At 36.9% G+C, this 26,550-nt stretch overlaps 1 protein-coding gene across 1 annotated transcript in view; it reads right to left on the reverse strand.

Moving 5' to 3' along the window:
• Positions 1-22,296, reverse strand: part of RUNX1T1 (RUNX1 partner transcriptional co-repressor 1) — a 136,499-nt gene extending 114,203 nt beyond the window's left edge. The window contains exon 1 of the mRNA XM_036263793.1: positions 22,261-22,296. The gene's annotated coding sequence lies outside the window, so the exon portion shown is untranslated. The remainder of the gene's footprint in view (positions 1-22,260) is intronic.
• Between the last annotated feature and the right edge of the window lie 4,254 nt (positions 22,297-26,550).

Genomic DNA, 26,550 nt, shown 5'->3' on the forward strand with positions numbered 1-26,550 from the left:
CCTTTGTTTAAAAATGGCCTTTTTTTTTATTTTATTTTTTTAACATATCGATTTTCCAAAACTACCTCATAAAAACAACCTTTAGATTACTGGTTCCATCCTGAACTACTAGAACTATTAGTGATTCTGACAAAAAAAAAAAGCAGCACATGTAGGACATTATATAGCAAGAATTTGGAAAATAAGACCCCATTAACCAAGGCCAGTCCTCCACTGGATAATGTCTGCTGCTGCTGATAAAGACACTGATTCATAGCAAGGCCAGAGTGTAAAATGAGAGAGCCAAATTTTTAGATGCATGTGAAAAAACACTCAAAACTATCTGCCCGTGTAGTCCAGTAGAGAACAGGGCACAGCACTGGCAGAAACCTCAAATTCCTGAGCAAACCCTCTTCCACACGATGCTTGCAGAAAGAAAGGAACCCAGGGCGGGAGCCAGCCTGAGGCTGGTGGACAGGGCTGCCCTTGCAGGATGTCAGAGCACCAAGCGGCTTCAGGAGATACTGGGTTTTCACACACTCTCAGGCTGACTGTTCTGCTCTTCAGGTAATTAAACAAGGAAGCAGAGCTGCTGGGTATGAGCCTGACCCCAAAAGCTGCGGCTCCATGCTTCTGCATATCAACTTCCACAAGAACTGCCTGGAGCATCAACAGAACGTTCGTGTGTCTCTCTCTCTCTCTCAGCCTCTTTCTGTCTCTGTCTCTGTCTCTCTCTCTCATTTCCTTCTCCATCTCTTTCTAAATCTGACCCAGAAACAAATCCTCCCAACAAAACATCCATGCAAAGGTCTGAATCTATTTGTAATAAAACCACAATGCTGTTCCCTGTCATGCCTTCCATATTTTAAAAAAGCAAAAATATCACCCAAATGGCAGGGACTTCATAAAAATTTATATATAACAAATCTATGTAAAACACTGGTATCTTAATCAAGATGGATTATGCAAAGAAAATAATACCGATATAACAATATTCTTTCTTTAGTGTGTGCCTGATTAAAGTGTGATTCTTCAAAGTCAAAAAAGTGCCCCAAGAAATAAATGATTTTGAAAGTCCAGTTCACAAATTAAACACTTGTGTTATGTCGTTAATATTGTTATTTTCGGTTTTGACAATAGGCATATGGTAAGCAAATGCAACCTATGATCTGGTTCATGATGTTTCTTCAAAATTCTTATTTGAACAAAACTCTAAACAATTTCTTGTGTACAAAGAAAGTCACCATTAAAACTCAAAAATATTTTTTAAATCCCTTAAAAGATTAAAGGATATTCTTTATATATAATATGTATTATATATATTCTTTATATAATATATATATTTATATATACACATACAAATACAGAGATATTAAGTAACGATTAGAATCATATAAATAATATATTCTTCCTTCGTCTCAGAATCCATAGAGTAAAATATTGGCTGAAAGAGATAGAGACCAAAAGAGAGAGGAATACAAAAGCATGCCTGCTTGTCTGTGTTCAACACAAAGAACATTAAATGAAAACAACTGGCACGCTGCCAAATTCCTATAGAGGCAAAGAGATTCAAATAAATTGATTTCACGCATCACATTGACCTGGGATCAGTGTGCAGTGCTACAATAAGCTCAAAGCTCCATGTGGGGTAAAGCCCATTAATGCTATCAGACCCCTCAAACATGACCAAGAAGAACTATAAATAAATGCAGAAGCTCTCAAAAAACAGCAATATTTCTTGAGAAAATAACTCTCCTCTTTCCCTAATAAAGAAACCAATATTTAAAGGTGCACAACATAGTTTAAATTACCTTTTGTTGAAAAAACAAAACAAAAACCACCCTTTGTAAAAACAAAATGTGGTTTTTGAAACACATACATTTCTGTAAACTGCTACTACGCAAATATCCCATCCTCTGATAGGAACATAAATAATACTTTGCAACATGTTTCCTCTGCCTTAATAGCCTCCCATGCTATTTCCCTTGTATCTTTTAGACAACCAATAGATCATTTTTTTTTTTTTTTTAATATGTCAAATACTGGACATCACCCTCAGCTGACCTAAATCTATCCACTCTTCACAATGGTACTCATTACAGGAAAGCAGCTTCAAATCTAGTTCTGGGGTACCAAGCATTGTGCATATTTTGGATATGATTTAAAACGCTGATAAGAAACATACTCGGATTTTCCCTTTATCAGCTTTCACCTAAGTTAGTGGCTGCCCCCTGGGCCTCATTCTCCTCTGGCCTCCCAATAGAAGTAGGCCTGTCTCCTGGTGACTACCACCTGACTTCAACGCTCCATACAGACTCTCTGGTGCCACTTCAGGTCATTCTCACTTACAGCCCGAACTGTTCAACTTAAGAATTCTTTGCTTTGTCTGCGTCCAAATTACAACCCCAGGAACCCAATGGATTCCAGGTGTTTGCAAATTTAAAGTATGCGATTTCTGTTTTCTACTTCTTGGGTCAACTTGAGTCTGAACCCTGTATTTCTATACACCCATTGCTATGACCAAATGGAAGAAAAATTAGGAGTAATTTTTTACTGCCACAGTAAAATAATAAAGAAACTGAACAGTTATAAAATAGGTCAACACAAATATATATACATATAATGTATGTGTATGTACATATATATTTGTGCGTGTGTGTATGCATACACACATCGTTTTTAAGAATGTATGATACATGCATGCATAAAGACTGAGAGAAGAAACTCAACATGGTGTTTCCGATACATGATGCTGGGGATTTGGTATTTGCATATCATAACAAGTAACAGGCATTAGGCTGTTTTAAAATGCATGTCCTTGTCATGCATTTTTGCTTTCAACATGGATCTTCCATGCTGCAATGGTCCACTGCCAAGAGGCCATAGATATATACATACCACATGACTAGAAGACAATATGATAGTAATGAGATGGGGTGGGTAAAGGCAGTGACTATACATATCTGCAATATATGCACAAGGTTTTAAATATAATATACTTTTCAATTTGTAATCTATTTTATTATTATTTTATCATAATAAAAATACCCACAGAGATATATAAGGCAGAAAGCAAAAGTTATGTCCTCTTTTAAAAGAAGCACATTCTGCTGGTGGAAGATGACAAAAAAAACAATTCTAAAGCGGGGGAGGGGGTGATTACTAGGTTGTTTCTTTTACATGCTGAACTTTAGAAGTCTACTCAACAAAGATTTGAGTTCTCAAAAAATTAATTTTTAGTAACAATAACACATAAGGTAAGACGATAGAAGCAGAGGTAAGAAATGTGTCAACTATTTAATACAATTTAATTCCTCGCCTTCTATTTCAAAGTTGCGTCTCTCTAATTACAGTAGAACATCGTAGTATGAAGAATGGGAAGGAAAGAAAGAGAAACAGAGAGAAACTAAGTCGTGACTTAGGCTACCTGGAAAAGGCCTATAATTATACAAGAAATCATTGCATTTTCTCTGGTCTTTCCAAAACAAAAACATTTGCCACCACTTTACTGCTGGAGTAGATGTTGTGGGGTAGGCACCAGCAGTGGTGTTTCCAGAACACTGGTCACAAATGGTAACTATTTTGCTACCCCCTTTTCGGTATTTAGGTGAGCTGTTACAGAATTTCAAAAATCTATTCCCAAAATCACTTCCCAATTACTAGAGTGCCAATCAGTAGCATGCAACATTTGTATTAACACTGTTTTTTCTTGGCGGTTGATCCTTATTGATCTGTGCCTCCATACAAGTCCACTAAACCTGAAACAGAGCTGGCTGGAGGAGCCATCAACTCTCTGGAACCCATAATTCAAGATTCTTTTTAATTTTTCAATGTTTCAGATTTAAGAAGTCTCTTGCCAAATGGCAATACCCTGAGTTTATATTTGTTATTTTCCTAGTTAGATATCCTTTTTTTTTTTTTTTTTTTAATGTGCCTTTGACATGAATTCTGCTTAGGAAGTTACATTTGGCCAAAAGTTTTAAAAAAATCCAAATCTATAAGAAATAATAAATTGAAAAGCACTTATTCTATTTTGTCAACAAACTATTTCTGAAAACACCATCTCTAGTTACAATAAACACAGAAATCGTGGCATAGCTTTTACTCTTTATCTCCAAGTACTGTACTGCTCAGCTTATAACAGATGTATAATGAAACATGGCAAGAAGCATTGCAACACAAAGAGGGTGAAAATAAAATTGATACTTGATCATTTGACATCTTCAGACCCAAAGCTTTCAAACAAGGGCTCCCACAGCTAGGCTGATTGATTCCCCACCCAAACCCACACCCCAAAATTTCAAAACCAAAATTTTAAAATATATTATACAAACTCCTTATCAACAGACACTACAAAAAATAAGGAAAAGAAAATCTTCACAATTATACTTTACTGGGGGCAAAATAATAGATTGATTTTTTTTGTCATGTAAGTAAATTGCAAAATCAAAATATTTATCTGTTCCTTACCTTGACAATATTCAAGGTTCCCTTTTTTCCGGCAGTCACCTATTACTAAACTCAGTGCTCTCCAAGTGTTTCTTTTGACAGATATCATTCTCCACCAATCGCTCTGCTAATCTCCTCTCTCCTTTTCTGACTGGGACAGATATTATGTTCACCAGCCCAGAGATCAATCTTTTCTATTGACAACAACAAAGGAAAAAAAAATGCATATATCACAACCAGTCTGAAGTAGCACCCATCTACTTACAAGATAATACTAGACCAGTTTGCTTGTTTTAAGAAATAAATACAAACTCTTAAAATTTTTAGAAGATTGCGCTAAAGGACTTTTTTTATTTTTACCTTTTTTTCCTATTTTATAAAATTATGCTAAGAAAAAATACATACAATGAAGTGTACTAAATAAATAACAAATTTAAATAAGCTTCCCAAAGCATTTTTTTTATTTTAGTTTATTTTTGACAGTATTACAGATGTCTCCCATTTTCTCCTTTCACCACCAACCAATTCCCGCATCAGTTTATTTTGTTCTTTAGATCTCACTAATAGTGAGATCATGTGATATCTGTCTTTCTTTCAGGGGCTTATCTCATTTAGAATAAGGACTCTTAATTTTCCAATCATCTGACTCAAAGCTGGATACATCTGAACCTGACAACTCCTCTTTCCTTAAATTGGTATTAAAACATATGTATATCATTACCTTTAAAAAATGTTAGATTTTACCTGCCTTGATAAAAAAAAAAAAAAAAAAAAACTAACTAAAATAATCTATCAGATATCAGATACAGTATTATAGTTTCTTTGGAAATCACTTTGAGCGCATGTTATTTTATATTTTGGAAATTTACATACAAGTTAAATCCTGTTTAAAACTAAGTGGTGTCCATATTGTTTCACTGTTCTGAAATTTAAACATTGGTATTATTAGCTAAAATAGTCTAAAACCACTAATAGTAATGAATAACCTTTATGTAATCAATTAGCTTAAAAATTATAGTGACCACAATTATTGATGAATCATTTTACCAAATGAACAAACTTCTACCACTTCCTTTATTTCCTAGAGTGATTCTAATTTTTCCTGCTAGATTTGGAAGATTTAGAATTCATTCATTCATTCTCAAATATTTACTCAGTGCCTATTATTCACCTATTGTTATTACTACCACTAGAATAGAAAAAAAAATCACTATTTATTTTCTATAATCTATAAAATAGAACCCGAGCACAATCATATGCTCATAAGGTAGGAATTAAATAAATGCAAAAAAAAATAAATAAATAAGGAATAAAAGTCTCAAAAAGTATTACTAAGGCTGTTGCTATTACTTTTTAAGAAACCAAACTACTCCCTAGAAATTAAAACTGGTGAATATACTCTGATGTATATAAACAAGCAGATTCTTCCTTTTTATTTAATCAATAACCTATTATATGCCACATTATGATGCTGAAATCAGTTGTATCTCTCTCTCTCTCTCTCTCTCTCTCTCTCTCGTTTGGTGAAAAAAAAATCCTAAAATGTATTTGTTTGTACGTATTACTGTGATTTATTAATACAATAAAATATAAGATGGTATTATCACTGGATGGGAGCCAGAAGTCTTGGGTCAGGCCTCGCTTGACTTCCACCATCTCAACTGGAAGTCAGTTGCTTCTCAATCTTTACAGCAAAAATCAAATAAGCAATGTTTAGCAAAAATACAATACTAGGTATTTCTTAATTGGAAATTGTCTTGGAGCTCAGCAAAACTAATTAAAGAAAATTAGCTGGAACCGGGAAACATTTAGTTTACTATAAAACCTAATAATTTTATTAACAAACAGTAAAGCAAAACTCTCAGTACGAAAGTGATCACAATGCATAGATACATATACACAGGAATAAATACTTAAATATTGGGGGTGGAGGTGGAGAATGCAAGGAAGAGAGATTAGAAGTAAATACCCCTAGATGTTAAATATGATTATCTCTGGAAATGGAAATGAGTAATTTTCTGCATATTCCATTTTCTTCAATGTTTGTATTCCAAGGTAAACATATTATAAGTGGGATAAATAAATATTATGGTAAAACTATAAAATGGATACTTTTCTTAGCTTCAATCATGATATTTGATATTTTGTGCTTCAACAACCATCAACAAAAGGTGTCAGAGAGCCTGACAAAAGTGAATCATGACTCTATGTGTCATAGTGACTCTATAGTTCATAATTTCCATTGAACAAACGAAGGAGGCAAAGCACATTCACATCCCCTAGAGTCTCAGGCTATCTCTTCCTTCTCCTGACTGCTAAATGCCAGACTAATGTCTGGACTTATTAATAAAAATTCTACCTAATTCAGTTAACCTCATATTTATAATGCTTTTATCAGTTGAGGCACATAAAATTACTATACATATAAACATCCTTTAAAAGATAAATATCTCATTATAAATGATCCTCCAAGCTAGACTATACTGGCTCACTTCTTTGCATGTCTATTTTAATCAGAGTATTCTGAAGTGAATGGAGAAAAAGTTGGCAGGGAAATAATGTTACAAAATATTTTAAATGTACATGTTCATAAATTCTTAAATGTTAACATGGCATACAAATACACATTCAAATAGTACACAATGTAAACCTAAAGTTACTCATGAGAATTTTCCTCACTTAGCTATTTTATATATAGAATACATTATATCACAACCAACAGGATAATTCAAAAAAAGGGGAGCTAGCGTTTAGATTTTTTTCAAATAATAACTTTAGACTATTATGTATGTGTTTTATACATCAAACACATTAAATGGTCTTCCAATATGAAATAATAAAATAGTAATGTTAATGAGCACTATGAAATATACCACCAGATATTTGTGATACTTATTCCACACTAAAGTTTATGTCACATGCAAATGATGGTAAATTTCTCTATCTTTAGTAATTGCTTTGTTTGGATTCTCAGCCCTCAAATTTGTAAAACCTCATTATGAGGGGAACATACTGAGACATGTTTAAAAGCTAAACTATACCAAGATTAGAATGCCTCAAACAATTTGTAGTTCTACAAGAGCGTTATTAAAGAGGCTCAACATGTTATATTACCATGGAAATTGTGGAAAACATACATTCCCAAACAAATATTACTTTTTCTCAATGGTATGAAGTAATGAAAACCACATGTGTAAATCTGCGATCCGTGCAGTAGTTCAAGCTGCAGCTAATAGAAAATACAGAAAGTGAACTCTGCTATATAAAAGATTCTTGTTACAGAAATATAATGTGAAAACCAGATGCAGACAGAAAACCTTAATCACAGATGGGAATGTAATCACTGGCATACAAAATGTTTTTTTGATCAATTTTAACCATATGCACAATGTATTTATTTTCTAAGGAATGCAATAACTTGAGAGAACCTTCTATTTGAATTCAGTTAACCTCATATTTATAATGCTTTTATCTTACTCCCCCATCCCTTCCATGTGTACACTGAGCCAAGGTTTTAAGAGGAAGAGTTGTGGGCCTTGGCAAATCATTCTTGTATCAGTTTATATTTCAAAAATTTAATAGGATGTAAAGACTACACACAACAGAATCAACCTCAAAAGAGAGCAAGTGCAGTTCCCCATCACTGTGTTTCTCAGTCATGGCCAGGAATCCCTCCACGGCACAAACACACTTCTCCAGAGAATTGTATCAACGTTTGGGGAAATTTCTCCTTTAGTAAATTATGTTATTCCAAAAATGAGCCTTTAAACACACCTCTTTTTATCAATCAACCTGGATTGGATCAAACATTAACTCTAGTGTTCCTCTTTCTTTCATAAAAACATTTTATAGCCTAAATACTGTTCTTTTACATTCATAAAAATACTATTAGTTTTGGGTCCCAGGGAATTACCACAAAAGGAAACTGTTATATCCTAACCAACTCAGGAAATATTACCTTAGAAAAAGTACAATGGATTGTAGCTTACCTCTGTCAAGGCCTCCATGATCTCATGGGTAGGACAATTCTCCTATATCCCCGATTTGAATTAGTCCCCTGAGTACCAAGTACACTTCACTTTAGGACTACATTCAACTTCCCAACAGAAAGTGATTGGGACATTATGCTATTTGACTGTCCCTCATCATGGGCCACGTAAACTAAACTTCAATGTCCCAACTACACAAGCTTCCTTAAGCTTCCATGACTATATTCATCCAGATTTTCCTTCTCTCTTCTAACTACTCATCTCTTGATATACACAGAGAAACACACAGCCCTTATCCTTGCCCTTTTCTGACACCAAAACCCTCCATTACTTGGCACTAGCCTATACCTTTCAGCCTCTGATCCACGCATGCCCTTTTAGGATGCAGCTCTTTGATGGATAAACCCCCATACAATGAATCATTCCATCTTTATGGCTTTGTCCATGACCCTTTCCACAGACTTTTGCATGGCCAGCTCCTTCGTAATACTCAGAATTCATTCACTCAAGGGTCACTTCCCCAGCGAAGATTTTTCCAACCATCAAAATTAAAGCCTCACCAGGGGCAGCAGCACCCCCATTATTTTCTCTAACATTGTTTTTTAATCACCGTCACTGCATTTAACACTAAGTAGAATAATCTTATTAATGGATTTGTTATGTGTCTCCCTTCCCCACCCCTAAACTGTAAGCTCTATGAAAGCGGGGTCTTGCCTGCTTTGCTCATTACTCTATCCTCCATATTTAGAATGCACTTGGCACATAAAAAGAATAAAACAAATGAATTCCACATAATGAAATGCTATAAAGACCCAATTCAACCTCTGTGGCCTTCACAAACCTTTCCCTAACCACTACTAGGACCTATGTCTAACTTAAACTGCAAGAGCATGTATAGTCAGTCTATTCAGACTGAACAGGCAACCTTTACCTATAATACTGTTCATCCGGGGCAATTCTATACACATACATAGGCCAGTATGGGAATTACCCAGGTTCATCCAGGGCCGTGAGGCCAACCCTTCCTCACACACTGAGCAGTAGGTAGGATACTGTGATTAAAAACCATGAAATAAATCCATATATAACTTTCAAGGTGAAAATGCATTCTAGTAGTTTTTATGCATAGACGTATCTCCCATTTGAGTTTACCAACTGAGGTTCCTGTTGTAGAAAAGAAATTTCCATCTTATCCTCTATACATCTTGAGACTCTATCTCGATGCACTTATTCTGTTGCAAGGCCCACAGGAAAGGAAATATGTTTACTCCACAGTGTTGGTATTGAGTATCTAGCACAGTGCCTGGCTCACAGACGGCATCCACTCAGTGGATGATGATCCAGAAATGATGATCAAATACTACCTAATCTTTCTTTGATCCCCTTCCTCTTATTATAATAAAGCACTATTTTTAAATCCTTCAAATATTATTTTAAAGAATTAATCAGAAGGCAGGTGGCCAATCTATGATTTATTTTTAATCATATTAAAATGCATATGACAATGCATATGACCAAACCAGGCAATTAAAATAGTAGAAAGCTATTAAATATCTCCTCTGTTGCAGATATAATTTAATCTCTAAGAAATAAAATATGCTTGAATGACTGACCACACAGAAGCCCACTGCATTCATGCTCTGACTGGAATGGAATCTCAGCTCTTAAACTTATCAGCTATTTGACCTTGGACATGTCACTTAACACCTCTAACCTTCAAATATAAATCTCTCAAGTAGGATAATAATACCTTGCCAGGATGATATGGAGATAACAGAAAATACTTATAAAGTGCCTATCGTAGTGCCCCTAGTTCAAGTGTTGTTTTATCCAAGTGCTTGGTTCCTATCATTTAATAGTAGAAAGATGGCAGTACCTATTCTCACATTATAGTTTAAAGCATTAGGTCACTACTCAAAAATGATCTAGTGCCATCATAAGTTTTTCCTTTCTTAAAGCCACAGCTATACTATTAGTGATAAAAGTAAATCAGTCAACAATACAAGGAATTAGGCAGCAGGTCTTAAACATTTTGCAGTGAAAAAGAAAAAAAAATACCGTAAACGAATGTTTTGTGATTTAAATTTTTATTTTCCTGATTTAATTTCATCTGTGCAAGATCATCTTTAGGGGATAAGAGAAGAGAGAACCAATTATTTCCAAAGACTAGTTTCTCTAAATAAAAGCATCTGTTCCATGCCTGCATCTTTCACATGAAAGAAAAATGGGACTTAGAAAGTATCTGCATTCATGATTGATGGTCATGTATCTAAAAAAAAAAAAGATATACAACTGTCCAACTGCAAATATGGTCTGGTTGCTGCTGCTCCTTATCAGCTGATATCTATCTCTCTTTCTTCCCTCTCTTGCCTCCTTCCCTCCCTCCCTCCCCCTGCCTCAGAAAACTATAAAAATGTGGCATTCTTTATACGCTAAACAGTAATTTTTCTAAGTGCAGTGAGAAGTCCTAATAATTTTTTATTTAACTTGAGTATAATTCCCAACTGCAGTCTATGTGGCTGGCCCTGTTCAAGAGGAAAACTCTTAGGTGGCAGGATTTGAAGACTTGCAGGAGAGCAGTGGTGAGCCCTGGAACAGAGAAAAGCCTAGGAATAAAAAGTCTAGGTTTAGACCTTGACCAGTGCACTGGTGCAGGGTGACCCTTGGGCAAGTGAAGGAAACTCTAGGGCTGATTTACAAAATGACCCCATTCCCAGGTGAGTATTAAATAAGACAATATGTGAACCTCCATGAAGGCCTCGAATATGCCCCCTCCTCACACCTATCTGTTGGAACCGAAGGCTGTCTGACCTTCTGAAATCATGTCTTTAAATGGAAATGTTACCTGGAAGGAATAACAGTGTGACTCTTTACCCACTTCTGCATTCTGACTCATAGAATCTTGGGATGACAGGGACCTGTCAGACTATCCAGTGCCATCCCTAGTTTTAAGAATAGTTCATCAGGCAGCAGAGCACTTGAGACTGCCACACAGTGTCAAAAAGACAAGACTGGGAGGGGAAGAAGAAGTGGGGTAGAGGGGAAGGTGGAAGCCACTAAAATGTTTTTTTAGTCTCACTGGGTCCCTGATGAAAGGGACAGTTCCCACACATAAACATGTCTATACACACAATATTTTGCATACAATTTTCAGGGAGCTCATACCTTACAAAATCACATTTGCAAACTTCAGGGCAAAAAATAAATAGCCCGGCCGGTGTGGCTCTGTGGTTGAGCATCAACCCATGCATCAAGAGGACACCAGTTTGATTCCCAGTCAGGGCACATGCCCAGGTTGTGGGCCCAATCCCCAGTTGGGGGGCATGCAGGAGGCAGCCAATCGATGTTCTCTCTTATCGATGTTTCTATCTCTCTCTCCATTCCTCTCTCTCTAACATCAATTAACTAAAAAATATTTTTAAAATATAAATAAATAAAACTAGTTAAGATGTGCACTTATGAATATATGCAAGCGACTTGAATGCCTCACAGTGTGCCTAAGGCTAACTCTGTACATGGAGGTATTTTTGTTTGTTTGTTTTGGTTGCTAAAACGTATAAGCCAAAATATGACAGCAATAAATTGTAAATTCTATAAGAGAAAATAAAAAAGGGAAACCAAGATGGAAAGAGATTGAGAAAAAAATGTGTGCTTGGAACCAAATTTTCATTTTCATTGTAGCAATGAAATATTTTAGGACAACATTAGGGAAATAACTTGAGTTCAAGGCATGAGCTTTCAACAGATATTTTAAAACATCAAATAGTACCCCAACTGCTCTAGACTCTTACAAACCAGCAGAGAAGTCTGAATCATATGGATGTTAGCAAAGAGTTGCGTGTGATAAATTCAGTCTTTGAGGAAAAGAGGCCATGAAGGCTTCAGAGGAGTTTCATCATAGACGTAGGAGGGGATGTAGTGGATTCCCTTCAGGAAGGGTCTTCATTAAGGCTGTGGTGAGAAAAGTCTAGCAAATCAGTGGTGTTGTCTATCTTCAACATCTCTATATCCCTGTCAAACAGAGCCAGACTCTCCATTAAATATTTGCTGAATGAAGGAATAGCCAGACAGGAAAACATTATACAGGGGCATCTAGAAGAGAATGGAGACTAATTCCAAAGTGGCCAGGTGGGACACAAAGAATAAGCAAGCAAGTCTTTACTGAAAGTTATGTGTCACACATATCTCCTGTGATTCTCACGGCAGCCTTATGAAGTCGTGTCAATACTATCCAGATGAGAATTATTTCCAGATGAAGAAGGAGAGCAAAGGGGGAGATACAACAGGTGTAAAGCACTCAGGAATTGGGTCTTTTCACCACTCCACTCGACTGCCTCTGGCAGTTAAGACAACAACGTCATGTTCCCCCAGAAGGGCAGAACCAGTCAATCTCATGCTGATTCTGCAGTCGCCAATTTTACAGTGAGTGAAACAGGTACAAGATTCACAAAAACACTCAAACAGACCAAGGGACATACAACAAAATCTCTCCTTATAATGACCAATGCCTGGTCCCACTTTCTTCCACCAAAGAAATTACTCTTGTCAGCTTCCTGGACATACTTCCACAAGTAGTTCCTTTTGTAATTTAATGAACAAACTGGACTACCAAGCAAAATACAGACAGACTAATAGAGAACAGGCAGACACCTCTGGTGGGGTGGGGGCAGATGGGGGGGTGGTACAGAGATTGAACAATAAAGAAAAAAAAAGGAGAACTCATGAACTTGAACAACAGTCTGGTGATTGTGGGGGGAGGGGGGAGGTGGAGGTGGAAGAAGGCATAGAGGGGATAAATGGTGATAAAAAATTTTAATTTAAAAATTCAATTCTGAAATTTTATAACAAAACCACAAATAGGGGCAGAAAGAGACTTTGCTTTGGGTGATGGGCACATGATGCAGTGTGCAGGTGATGTTGTGTTGAGATGCATACTTGAAACCTGTATGGGTTTGTGAACAAATGTCACCCCAATAAATTCAATAAAAATAAAAACAAAAGAAAAGAATATTTGATCACAATAAATAAATAAAATATGTCAGGCTGCTCTGATGGAAAGTTAAGAGTCAATGAGTCACCTACATGGCCCAAATTACCTGTAAAAAGAAGGGGAACTAAGAACAGTTTGAAATCCATACAAGGAGCCGACACACATAAGGGAGCCAAGTCCCAGAGAGATCAACAATAAATCCTCCTCCACATAACAGCCACCCTTTAAGGAATATCTACTGTCATCATTTCCCAAAAGTAAGTGGACCAAAAAGATCCCTGGGGCAGGGATGTACAAATGGTTTCTGAGATTTTTCTGGAGGTTGTGACCCTACGAGACATGCAACTTTGAGTTTATGAGGGGTAGGGAAGCTGCCCTTTAAACATCTGAATTAACTCCCAAATTCTGGCAAGCTAAATGCACTGAATATCTATTCCAGGTTGTCAATTTCTTTACCCTCTCTAACTCCACCCCAATATCCAAGTTCTACTCATTTTTCCTTATAATGCCTCTTGCATCTGTCTCTTCCTTCCTGCCCTACAAGCCCGATGTTGGTCATCCTTCTCTAGTATCTTACATCTAAATCACACAACAAGCCTCCTACCTGACTTAAGCCTCCACTATTTGCCCCATTCCAACCCATCTGGCCCATCACCATCAGATCAACTCTTAAGAAACACAACTTCACCCTGGCCAGTTTGGCTCAGCAGTTAGAGCGTCGGCCTGCGGTCCGGAGAGACCCGGGTTCGGTTCCCGCTAAGGGCACGTACTTCGATTTGCAGTTTGTCCCTGGCCCTGGTTGGTGGTGCTGGTGGCAGCCACTCGATGTTTCTCTCTCTCTCTCTCTCCCTTCCACTCTATCTGTACAAAAAATGGAAAAATATCCTTGGGTGAGGATAAAAAAAAAAAAAAAAAGAAACACAACTTCAATTGGGTACATGATTTCCCTTTGCCTGGCACTTTTTTTTTTTTTTTTACTTTGATTTTAAGATCTATTTTACCATGGCATCCTTTGTTCAAAAGAAATCCAACTAGGAAATCAACAGTTTTGCTTTGACAACAGAGAAAGCAATTTGTTGTAAAAGCAAAACCCTTCTGGATCCACAGCACTGAGAGGATGAGTAAAAGAGCCTGAGGCCAAGCTGAGCACCCTGTGTGCCACCTCCCCGCCCTGAGAGGTCCCACGGGGTACCATTTTGAAAAACCCTGCCTTACTCAGAAGACAGAGCTTAAATCAAAATGCCTGACATTCAAGAGTTATGATCTTGTGGCTTATTTTCCAATAATCGTCCAAATCTCCTTTTTGCTATAACCACATTCATTAATTTATTCTCTCTCCACCCACATCCAACCTACTCCAATATTCTTCCAAAGAATACACCTGGGCTTCTGCAGTCCCCATTCCTTACTTTGTAACTGCCCACAACCCTATTACAATAACTTTCCCTTGATGAATCCTACCTGTCTCAAGATCAGCTTAAATACCGTTAACTCTCCTCTGTCTCTAAAATCTCATTTACTGTACCATTTAATTGGTAAGTAATCAAGCCCTATGATCTTGTGCAGATATTTATTTTATCTTGCACAGGTTTACCATTCAGTGGGAACTGAGCTTGCTACCTGCTCAGTGTCTCCATCTAACATACAGCTTTATACATATAGTAGGAATTCATTAAACAGTTAATTTACTAAAGGTTTATAACCAAGAGTAAAAATTCTCATTTTCTTTCACTACCAGGTCTACCCAAAATGCATATGCCTTTCTTTAAAAATAGTCAAATTAGGTTTAGAGATTTGCTTATTTTATTGTTCTTCATTTACATTTTCCTCTGATATTTCATATCCACTCCCTCTAGCCAACTCAAAGTTTGACTTGGACATGACAATTTAGATGGATCACATTTACTTTCCATTTAGACCTGAACTGACCTACCTACCCTTATTTAAACAAAGGGATAAGTCCACCAGAAAACATGGATCTCATTTCTAAATAAATCTAGCTAGAGAAGAGAATGAAAATATGTGACAGGTAGGCAAAGGAGTTGGGTAGTAAAGAATATTTGTCTGACACATGATAAAAGTTAGCCAATCCAAACTCTCACTTAAAAAGAACACTTTCACAGGAAAGGTTTACTATGTCAGTCTGATAAACACCACAGTCCCAGTCCCAATATCATCTGCTGTTCTTCCCAGCTGTGTTTGCTCATCACTGTGTACATAACATATGCATAGATTCAGAAAATAAACTAGCAGTTTTTCATAACCTGTTTTACAGCTCACATCTCCCTATATCTTGAGGTTAGAGAAAAAAGTGCGTGTGTGTGTGTGTATGTGTGTGTGTGTGTGTGTATATATATATATATATATATATATAGTACATCTCTGTTTTAACCAAATATACCAACCAACTTCCTAAGATTTTGTATTTAAAACATAACTTACATCATGCCTACAACAACCACTGAGGGATGACTTCCCAATTTCTGATATTCTTCTTGCCAAATCTAATGTGCATTTGAAATGCTCTCTGAAATGCTGCTAGTTCCCTGAACCAAGACTTGACGTCAGCATTTGCAGGTACCATTATCCATCTACTTTTCTAAAATCTGTCTGATCTCCTACCTGAGGGTCACAGTCACCAGGTGCACTCCCTACAAGTTGTAGTAGAAGTGACCTCTGAAATATTCTTTGCAATAGCATTTTACAGATCATTTTCTCTTCTGTTGCTCTAACAGCTCTGGCCACACCACTGTTCTGGCAATGTTTCCTCTCATTATTAGTGGCCCCTAGCTATTGAGCTTCTTTAGACAAACTGCCATTACATCTCATGGGAGTATTTTCTCAAATATTTCCCTACTGCAATATTCTACCCAGTCAAGTCAGGTACTAACCAAAAACTCACTACATACATTCTCTTTTGTGGCCAAAAAAACTTCAATTTGGCCTCCCACCGAACTCTGAATGCCAATGAAAAAATCTTCTACAACTAGTGATTCTGTGGCTTTCATTTCTAAATGACAGATAAAAATAATGTAACTTCCAAGTCCTGTCAATTGTAGATATTCCTAGAAAACAGTCGAAGTTTCTGCTCCCATCGTGGATGATAACAAAGTGCTCAACTTGATCAAATCACAAATATAAGGATGCAATAGCTCCTAAATTGCAAAGAAATCTAGCCCACACCCATTAAAAATATATACATTCAGCTCTGGTCGGTTTTGCTCAGCGGTTAGAGCATCGGCCTACAGACCAGAGAGTCCCAGGTTCAGTTCCCTCTAAGGGCATGTACCTCGGTTGCAGTTTGTCCCCGGCCCTGGTTGGGGTCGTGCAGCAACCAGTCGATGTGTCTCTCTCACGTCGATGTTTCTCTCTCTCTCTTCCTCCCTCTCTCTTTCCCCCTCTGAGGATAAATGCAAAAAATATCCTCGGGTGAGAAAAAAATATGTGTGTGTGTGTGTGTGTGTGTGTATAATATATACTCACAAATTAGGACCAAATTTCTAAAAATATCTATATTTTTTCACAAACTAAACAAAGTACAAAATCACAGTGTTTTTGGTAATAATTGGGCTTTTAACTGTTTTTAGAAGCAATAGAAGACTTTCTTCAGATAATGCAATAGAACAATTTTTCAGACTTTCTTATTTAAGAACTGATTCTTAGCCAAATGATAACATTCCCTTATTTATTTAAATAAGTTCTTACTTACCAGGTTCTCTCCTAAAATTATTTAAAGGGGTCATTTTCTAAATAGCCAAGTGACTTAAGTCTGAACCATGAGACTGTAGGGTATGGTGAATGCATGATACACACAACCAATCACCACATTCTTTGGCCCCAACCCATCACACCTACCCCCAGGCACCAAATTCATCTTATCCAGCAAATATGAAGGGAAATCATAAAAGTTATTTTATTGATCAAAAGCTAGAATCTTTTGATCCTTCTCATTGCATAAACAGGCTCATTCCTCCAGCATTCACCTCTGAAAAAGGTATAGTAACAGCTAAAATTTCAGACAATCATCTAAGGCCCAGGATGCCTATGGAAAAAATGGCTCTCTATTCCCAATGCCACTTCTTTACAAAGGAGAACAGTAGAAAGATATTAATGTTGTACACTGATTTCATTTCCCAGTTATATGGAGACTAGCAGTATCCTCCAACTCAGAATTAAAATAAGGATTTATTTTCATTCACCTAACCATGGGCAATTCCGGAAAGCCTACTCCCAGTGTCATATGTAGACTGTACATATTAAAGTTGAGAAGCCTAATAATCACTGAGTCTGCCCATAATTTTACTTCTGAAGAGGTAATCTGAGGGCTAGAATGCACCTGAGACCACCCAGCAAAAGTCAGTGACTAAGCTGAAAAGGGAACCCCAATTTACCTATTAGAGGAATGTACACATCTTTTTATAACACAAAGAGTGTCTTATATTACTTAATTACAGTTACAAACTCAAAAGGGTGCAGAATCCTCTTGTCCTATCTTAAAAAGTGACCAAGAAGATGGACCTGGCTGATTAGGTGATGCTGAAATCAAGACAAGCCTATGGACTAGGGACCCTGGGCTGAAGACAGTTCCAGAGTACTGAATGAGAGACCAAGAAAGAAAACAGACTGATTCCTCATTGCTTCAGCATAGTGTAGGAAGGGGGTATTTTAACACGGGAACAGAATTTAGTAATGGAAAAGCTGGGATTAGTAAGTATTGAGGGATACACATCCTGGGATATCTATCAGCTAGTAGTAGCCAATTCTGTTTCCTAGGTTGGGGGTGAAGGCATACGTAAAGGTAGATCATAGTTGCTAAAGAAAATATTAAGCCAGGTTTTCAAAGAATAAGACTCTAATTATTACAGCTTGGGAACAAAGTAGGTAATTAATTTGGGGAACACAAGGAAACTTCAGTTTTCCGTTGGGGCAAAATGTCAAGTAATAAGAGCAACTACAGCCAGAGTCTTAGAGTGAAGGGTTGGAGCTCCGAAATACAGAAATTGAAATGCCGGTTAAGCATTTACTTAAAATCAGTGATAACAATGTGTGTGAAGGTTCACTCCAGGTTCATAGTAGGTCTCCAATATTTTCAGTTCCTCTCTTCTCTCCCAAGACCAACAACTAGGTGTCAGCTTTTGAAAGCCCAGAGCACACTCAGAAGAGGTATATGCCCCAGGCGTTAAAAGATTAATGAATCTAGTCAATCACAGTCCCTAAAACTCTTAGAGGTGCCTCGACTGTCACACAAATAATGTGAAAACTTTACATTTGTGCCCTTTCTCCACATTCAATGTGATTTATATTCTAACGGCCATATTCAACCAAATACTAAGTTTCCTTGGAGATCTTGACCAATACGAATCTACAAAAACAAACATTTGCTTTATTTCTTTATGAGTTACATTATACAGGTAATCTCAGAACTATCAGAGGGACATTTAAAAAGTAGGTCTCTTACAGTCAGTGATTCTAAACAGCATTAATCCAGTATGCTAACATATCACAATGTCTGTCTTCCCCTTAACCCATTCTGCAGATATTCTGGGTTTATGTCAAGAGTGTGTCTGGTAATTCAAGTGTGAAGCCACAAGCTACATAGCCTCTAATTGATCCTAAGCAGTGATCACATCTCACCCTGGACAAATTACTATAAACACAAGTCAACCCAACTGCAATTGTGGATACAGTTAATATTGAACCTGATCCAAATTTTATCAGTCTTCTACCTTAATTCTCTATGCCCAGTTTCAAATGGATAGCACTGCCATTTTTATTATAGGGATGAAGTATTTCTTATATTGGCTATTTAAGATGTGTTCGAGTTTTCTTCCTAATTAATTCTGGATGATTTAAAAAGAACATGTCTTTCCTAGAAATGTCACTAGTAAAATGCATCTAATTTTTCTCTAATGTAGTATTTTCCCTGTCCATAAAACTTATTTGATTAGCAGTACTATAGAAGCTAAAGCTTTTGTATGCAGGCACTCACGCATAATTTAATCATTTTATTTAAGCATGAAAAATATTATTCTGAAAGCTCTGTTAGGTAAAAATATCCCTGATTAGGTTAAACTTACATTTACAGGTGTATTAAAGGTGAAATAAATCACAGAATGCTCACTATGCCATAGAACAGTGTTAACTTTGTTATAATAGTCAGCAGTTAAGTTTGAAAAATGTAGTATTAGAAAATGTAAGGAATAACTATCTCATTTTAAATAACTGTATTTAAACAGGTTATTTTAAAATAAATTTTGTTTTGTACAAACCCTTTTTTTATTACCAGATTGTCACCTATGGAAACCACTTTCATAGTCAAACAAGATGAGGTTCTAATTACATAACACCATTTATCTGCTAGGATAAAAGTGCCAACAATTGAAAATGCACATTAGGCAAGAGACTGTCAAAAAAGAAAATTGTCTTTTTTTTTTTTATTTTTTGTCATTATTTTTTTTGTTTTGTTGTATGTGTGTGTGTGGTGTGTGTTTTAATAACCCACTCACATTAACAAAAGACTGCAGTGGCTTTCAAATTATAGGTTGTTATTTTTAGTGGAAGTAGTTCAATATTCATATTGGAGCAGATGTAGCAGTTTAACAAAATAGCTCTTCAAATCCTGCACAAATTGAAAACAGGAAAACTGATTGCATTTTCTCTTATCACTTTCCTTTTCTGAATTGACACTTTTGGCCTTCTGAAAATTTACACATGGCTTTCATCTCAAAAGCACCTGCTGATCAAATAGAAACCTAACATTTTCATGAATATGGTATAAAGGACGAGTTGTGTTCTAAACGCTGTAAAGGGCATTGGTTGCCTACTTGATGGAAATAATTGCTGTATATGAGGCATGTTCATAATAGTTTTATATTTTCAATGAACTTTTAAAAATATGTCTCTTCTAGTTTTTTGCATATTCACTTATTGTATAATTCACACTATTTTTTTAAATATGTTTTTTATGGATTTTAGAGAGGGGAAGGGAGAGGGAGAGAAACATCAATAAGAGAGAACCATCAATGGGCTGCCCCCCCCCCCCAACACCCCACACCAGGATCAAGCCCGAAACTGGGCACTAAGTATGTCTGCCTAATACTTAAGTTTTCTGATGCAAAGGCTAAGTAAGCAAAGTGTATAGATGGGTAGATTACACTAAGAAAATAAGAAATACTTAGTATTCATTTTCTCTGCCTCTGCTTCAAACGCACATATATTTGTCTTTACATATTACTGTGTGTGCATGCAGGCTGGGGCAGAACTAGGTTTACATTGTGTGTGGAACACAGAGTTTATTCTTATATTATTATTAATTAATGACTATATTATTTTCCATATGAACTGTAAACCTACTTTTCCCCTACCCTGTACATACATCCCATTTTACTAGTCTACCCACCAAAAGAAAACAGAAAACAAAAAGTCAAGTCAGTTCCTATTTTGGTAAGGGGCTTACACATTCTTTTATCATACATACAAAGATTAGATTTAGAAGGTGTTTGGATGCTTGAGTATCTCAGACTGGGGAAGAACACATGTCACCCCCACACACAAACTGGTAAACATAAATGATGTAACCAATCACTCCCTATACATACCTCCAGAGAAGGTAAAGGTCAATCTTGAAAATGGTTATTATACATAAAATATGCAAGACTGATATCTAGGCTGCTTCTCAGATTTTTAAATAAAAGTGCTCCACACATTTCTCTGTAACACCCAATTCTGGGTAAAATTAAAGATGCTCCTAAAACATGCTATCTCTTGGTTTCTCAGCCAACGAAGCTCTACCCTTCTGAAGGATTCCAGGCTGTCCATTCTGATTCTGCCTGGGTGATAAGGTAACCTGAAGGCAGAAATGACAGACAGTAATATATGTGCCACTCTGGCCAGTTGGTCTGTGAATTTCTGTGTTTCACCATGCTTACTGAAGCAACAATAAACCTGAAATGTCAGTCAATATGTTCAGTCAATGGAAGTGAAATAATGGGACTCTATTGTCTTACCCAATGGATTTTGCTGTCAAGAAGAAAACATGCCCCCTAGCTTTAAACACATTTTAATTTTGCTTTTAGGAACTGGATCATATTTACCTATGAAAACACCTATCTTGACAAGGTGTAGAAGGCAAAACAATAATTTTTTCTACTGTCACTCATTTTCAGGACCTTCCAAAGTTGATACTCTAATTTTTTGAAATACACTGAAATATACTCATGAGTCAATAAAACATTTTTTATTCTTCTTTATTAAAACTAACTCCATGGAAAATTTCCCATGGTTCAAACACAAAATACAAATCTACCTAATAGACTCAGAGTGACTTTTTTCTCTAGACCAAGTTGAACACACACTATAAAATCAACTAATTTTATATTAAAAGTAGGTTGTTTACTTTTCTCACTCATTCACATATGTTAGCATCAATTCATCACTCTTTCAAAATAAGTCACATAAAACCAAACACATATGATCAATTCCAAAAGCCTCTACCTCTTTTTCTCAGTTTGTCAATCCTACAAATAAGGAGTAAATGAAACTCCAGTTAAAATAAAGGAGGTTATGCCGAGAAGGGCAGGGGGTGGGAGAGAAGAGGAAATAAGACATTTAAGTCATTCAAATTTCGCCTAAGTTCTACAGCCCACCCTTGCACTAGAAGAGAGACTGTCTCACCTTAAAATAAAAATGAACTAATCAAGTTGTTAAGAAGCTTTTTCTCTCCCCTCTTCATCTAAAGGCTTCAGTGTCCAGTCAATAAATAATCTATTGTTCCCCCTTTATAGAGTCTCTTTAAAGCTATTCAGGCTGGCAAAACTAAACCCAATTAAAGATAAGCCTCTCTGGTAATCTCACCTTGGTGTGTCCAGTCTGGATAGCAGAGGTGATGGGAGATAGCGGCCAGGCCAGGGCTGATGTCTCCTCCTCACCCATACAACAAAAGGCAGATTTCTCTTTCTCCCTCTGCTAATCTTTAAATGTAAATTCTCTCTGCCAGCTAAGAGGAGCGACAGATAACATGTTACATCTTCACTTCTCCTGGTCTTATCGACTTCTGAATCATTTGGAAAGGGAGAGAGGGAAAGAGAAAATCAGCCTCTCCGTGCTCCCCCCTGCTCCTTCCCACCCCTCCCTCCTCCCCACTCGCCTCCCCTCCCTGTTCACGGAGATTACCTTCTGGCAAAGGAGCGCAAGAGAGGCAACGCTGCCGAGGCAGCACCCAGACCGTGGCTTTGTATTCATTAAACACACATCGGAGCTTATCAGAAGTAAAAGGCTTGTCAGGATGGCACATTGTGTGTGAGTGAGTGTGTGAGCACAGGAGGCAGAGGAGAGAAGCCAACGTGCATCAGGGTGATTACAATATCAGCAGGGCCCAGATGGAGGCAGGAAAATAAACAGAGGGTGCATGTGAGACAGAGCAGGAGAGAGAGGAAAAGTAGGGGACAGAGGGAAGAGACAGACTGGAGGAAAAAACCCTGAAGGAATAAGGTGGGGGGAGGCTCAGGCCCCAAGATGGGGGGGGGGTAAGTAAGGGCGAGGTGCCCTAAGGCTGGGTGAGAAGGAACAGCTGGGGGTCTCCTGCATTCCCAAATCTGTCCCTACTCTGAGAAAAAGGGAGGAATCCAGACTCGCAAACTATTTCCCTGCTCCAGGGCTCCTCCACGAACATTTTGGAGCTTCTGTCAAGGTCAGAGGGTGAACAAGTTCTCTCTTTTGGCTGAGTATAACAATGAGACGTTCACCATCTTACCTCCATCCAAATAGCCACAATTTGTAAAACAAACTTGGTTGAGTCCTCAGAGCAGTGACACAGCCTTCCAGACCAACCTCAAATGGGAGTTCTTATCTCTTTCTTTGTTGACCCCAATACTCCTAAATTACTTATACACACACCCCCCTGCATGACAGAGACAGACACAGGCAGATATTACACATGCCTTTCCCTAGGTTTTCAGGTGTCCCCGCAGAAGACCTGTGCAGCCAGCATTCCTGCAATAAGGACCACTTGTGATTGGTAGCTACAGGTGACTCCTGTAGACATCTGCTCCACCTCCACATATCGTGTTGGGGAGGAGGTTCCTCATGTGTACATCTCACAGTCTATTTTGGAGGTTGGAATTTGAAATTGAGGCCATCAATCTCTGCTTGAGCTGTCTCGCAGCTCTTCGCCCACCCAGAGCCCAAGAATCAATCAGAGAACAAGGAGGGCTGAGGCTTGTCCATCAGACCAGAGTTCATCCTCCACCCTGTTAGGGTTAGGAGAGAGATAAACCTGACTAGTCCCGTAGTACCCCTTTTCACTTTTAAATGCACTTATCAGACAATCTGAACACCTGATCAGATCCTTAATTGAGTGCAGATAATGCACCAAAAGTTACTTTGGGGGGGGGGGGGGGTTAGTATTTGGTTGTGTTAAGAAGGTCTCACTGCAGTATGAAGGGTGAGATCAGAATACAATAGCCAGTAAATTACATAATTGTTCATGGCATACAGTGACACTTGGGGTTATAAAACAGTTTATGCATGGGGTCTCAATATACAGGGACAAAAATGGTAGGGGTAAGGGGTGTAAGGCTAGTGAGTAGAGAAAAAACCATACAGGAGAGTGGCCTAACAGAGGAGACAAACTGGAAGAAGTCTTTAGAACACAAGGATAAGCATTGTTTAACGAAGCACTCTCCTCCAAAACACTCAGCCAAACACAGTTTTATATGTAGTGGATTCCCCCCTTCACCATGCTCCCACTCCAGAAAATGATTTAAGAGAAATTTGATAGGTTAGGCAAAGTGAAAAAAGCTGTACATAGCTGGGGGAAGGGCATGTGTGAAAAATCTTTGCAATGAATGTCAGATACAAAGGGGTCTGCCACAATCCTCCATTAATCCAATAATATGGAAAACCTCGTGGTATCACTGAGATGAGTAAAAGGTAACACTTCTCCAAAAATCTGCAAGAAGTGACTAGGTTCAATAGTTAAAGAAGGGTGCAAGGGTAGGAAGTATATAATGTGGCAGAGTACATTACAAAATGAGTGAGTTCTAAATGGGTGATAATGTGACATTCTCACATGTTTTAAATTTAATAACAGATTTCTGGAGTATCATTTTAGCTCTTACAAAAGGTTTACCTTTCACTTTTTCTGTAGTTGTTATAGGAAACTGCATTCAAAGTAACCAAATCCAACCACACATACCTTCCCCTTTATTATATTTTAGTGAGATCAATTTGGACACAGATTACATGCAAATGCCTGTAAATCCAATGCAACTCTAGAAGAAAAAAATACAATTTACAAATGCCCAGTGAATTTTCCATTACATGTTCATCGAAAAAATGCCATTTAAAAACAAAACAAAACAAAACAATGCAGTACTTTCCAACTCCGAAAAGGTTTACATATTTTTCTGTTAAAAGCCTCCAAACACTGAAGACATGAAGAAAACCGTGCAAAACCTAATCCTCCAATGTGCTTATCTTGTAGAGGTGCAGTTTTTCTATTACTGCCTTGTTTGTTCATTGACTTTTGACTCGCAGTTATAGAAAAGATCAACCAATTCTCAAATGGGAAGAATCCATGACTCTTTCCCCAAGCAAATACTTTGCTGCAAAGCTTCCAATTTAAAAAAAAAAAAAAAAAAAAAGGCAATATAATAATCAAGAACTATAATCACAGAATAAGTGTACAACAGAAAGTGGTTTCTGTAATCACAGCTGTCTTAAAGTCCAGGCTGGCGACTAGAAATCTTAATTGCAACTAGTTCTTTTCTTAATAATAGGGTACCTTCCTATAAAAGCAAGAAGTCCATCTGCCCTAGGCAGATAAGTTTGAAGCATTAATTCAGATAAAAATCTAGCATTTTCTTTCTTTCTTTGAGTATGTGAATTCTAGTGTGCTATAATGTGAGAATTCCAACATATGACCATTATGGCATAATATCTCATTGCTCAGCTTGTCATTATTTCATTTGTAATTCTTATGTTAATTATGTTCATAATTACTATAAACAGATGTGGTAGACATCCATGTGACCTTTTTTTTTTTTTTGAAGAATGCATTCCTCACTTATTTTACTTTAATTTCTCATTTATGTGAAACTGAACTGTAAAAAAAAAAAAGGCTTAAAGGCCTTCTAATTTTCTGATGTTTCATATACATAAGTTAAAACAAAACCTACTTTCTATGTCATATGCATTTCAAAATATTGGAATATTCTTAGCATTTAAGCAGTTTTCCTGCACATTTTTAAATTGCACACTGAACCTCACTGCTCCTTACTAAATTGTAGCTATGGATGTCAAACAAAGGCTAGCATCCCTCTCTAAGTTGTCTGTCGTTTTTCTTTTTTTAATATCAAAGGTTAATGCAGCAGAATTGGGCTTCAAAACCAAGTGCCTAGCAGCTATGTGGCCATTTATTCACTCATAACTCAACCACCACCCTCTTTGCATAAAACACATTTACAATAAAATCAGTATGGATTTCATTAGCTGAAAACCTCCTCGAATTTCATTTCTTTGGCCCTAATCTATAATTAGTGTGGACAGACAGGTGCAAACCCTTCTCTTCTACAGATGGCTACTGGAAATGGTGCAAAGTAGCTCCTTCTGTTTAAACAACACAGAGATAACCTGCTCTGTCTTATCACTTACAATTACCTCCATTAAACTGAACTAACGTTTGCTTTAATAAAATGTTCACTGTTCTTTAAACATTATTTAGGAACTCTTATATTAATAGCTGTAAAAAAGTGAAGTTGGAAGGTATCTCTTTAGATAATAACTTATGCTGGATAAAATATTCCCAGGAATAGTTCACAAAGGTCTTAGTTGATTTAATATTTGATAGTTATTTTGCATAAATAGGGTTAACTATGATATTTTTGAAAGGCATTGTAGTGACAAACACTTTAACAAGTGGGAAGAAACTTCACATTTTCCTGAGGTTTAGAAGTACGAAAGATTTAATTGTTTTCTTATACATTTTAACTTGTTATTAAAGTATATATACTTAAAATCCTACATTATTTTTAAAAGGTATTTATGTTTACCTAATTTTATGCATTTGTTTAACTTCTTATAGATTATTCTGAAAGTTGTAAGAGTCCATCATTTTAAGGCACATTTTCACAATTAACTATGAAT

Source organism: Molossus molossus, unplaced genomic scaffold, assembly GCF_014108415.1.
Source record: "Molossus molossus isolate mMolMol1 unplaced genomic scaffold, mMolMol1.p scaffold_m16_p_16, whole genome shotgun sequence".
In the NCBI taxonomy this organism is placed as follows: Eukaryota; Metazoa; Chordata; class Mammalia; order Chiroptera; family Molossidae; genus Molossus; species Molossus molossus.